The sequence below is a fragment of the Olea europaea genome, chromosome 20, assembly GCF_002742605.1.
Source record: "Olea europaea var. sylvestris chromosome 20, O_europaea_v1, whole genome shotgun sequence".
In the NCBI taxonomy this organism is placed as follows: Eukaryota; Viridiplantae; Streptophyta; class Magnoliopsida; order Lamiales; family Oleaceae; genus Olea; species Olea europaea.
Window position 1 is genome coordinate 15,616,256 of NC_036256.1, and position 1,554 is coordinate 15,617,809.

Below are 1,554 nucleotides of genomic sequence, written 5' to 3' on the forward strand. Positions count from 1 at the left end.
GTTATTTGCATGGGAGTATAAGATATGTTTGTAAAATAGTTGAACAAATGCGGATGCTGGAACTTTTTACTCAATTACTGCAACAATATATTCAACATTGACATCATATTTGACAATGAAAGGGTAATTTTAGGAGGCAATTATGTTTTATGTCAATCATCCATAGTAAAACATTGTAAAAACACACATTAACTTATCAAATCTCCATGAGAAAGGAATTCTTATAACAATTGAATTAAATGAGAAGCATAAAATACGTGGACAAGAAATGAAATAGAAGCATCCACTTTGCGCAGCATTAAATATCAAGTTTACTTTATTTAGGATACCATTTACTCACTTTTTTGTTCACTTCTTTATACTTTTAATTGAAAAAATTGCTATAAATATCAATAGTCATTCAATGAAATAATAAGTTACCTTGAAACAAAAAATCAAACAACTTTCATCTTTTATTTACTAAGTGAAATAATCCATTCTTGCTAATACATGATATCAGAATGGCAATGTAAATTTAACTAACTGATAATTGTTTAGCATGCTTGCCTTGGGAAGCAAAAAATTTTAACCGTATTGATGCAACTCTTCCATATTCCTCATAAAGCATATAGCTAGTCCAGAAAATAAACAAGTACGCCGCAGTTATATGGATGAAAAACCTGGTATTCACCCATAACAAAGAAACTTAAAGGCATTGTAGATGATTAATAAAATGCAATTTAAAAAATATACCTTTACAAATCCAAAATCTAAGGTGTGATGTGAAAGCTATTCCAGCAGAAGTGTTGATCCATTTATCTGTAAAAATAAAATCTCAAGAGTCAAAATATCTCGTCTCCCAAATGAAGGAGTGCATTTAACCTTGGATAAACAAAAGTAGAAAATTTTGTAGGTGAAAGTATCAAAAAAAAAAAAAAAACTAAAAATTAAAAGAAGAAGTGTGGAGGTAGGACAAGAAAGATTAAAAAAAATTTAAAAATTGTAGAAAAAGGAAAAGAAAAGCCAAAGTATATAAGATATCTATCATTAAAAAAAAAAATACATTAGTAAAGGAATATACATCTGTCAATCACTAACCTGTAAGATGCCAAAAACTCAAGCTTAACATTCAGGAAATTTATTAAATTTATTATGACAATTGTAAAAAGAGCATGATAAAATTCCCAAAATTTTAATTACATAATCATCAATGAAAACCAAACGTCCAGCAAAAGACTTTTCTACTACAAAACCATAAAAGTTTTTGAAAAAATTAGTTCAAAACCTCTTCTTGGATTCAAGAAACCGAAGATCCACTACTTCATCTCCAGTATACACCTGAAGTATAGTAAAACTATCAATACATGGCATGTTGAGAGATAAAATATGAATTAAGCAAAAATTTTACAATTTGAGTGAAAGAGGAGAGTTTGAGAGAAAAAGAAATAGGTTGAAAATCGGAGGAGAGAAGAAAGATAATTGGATGTTACGTAAACAAGTAGGGAAAATAGATGTTGCGTGAAGAAGTAAAGAAAAATAGATATTACGTAAAGAAATAAAAAAAAGTGTGGAGGG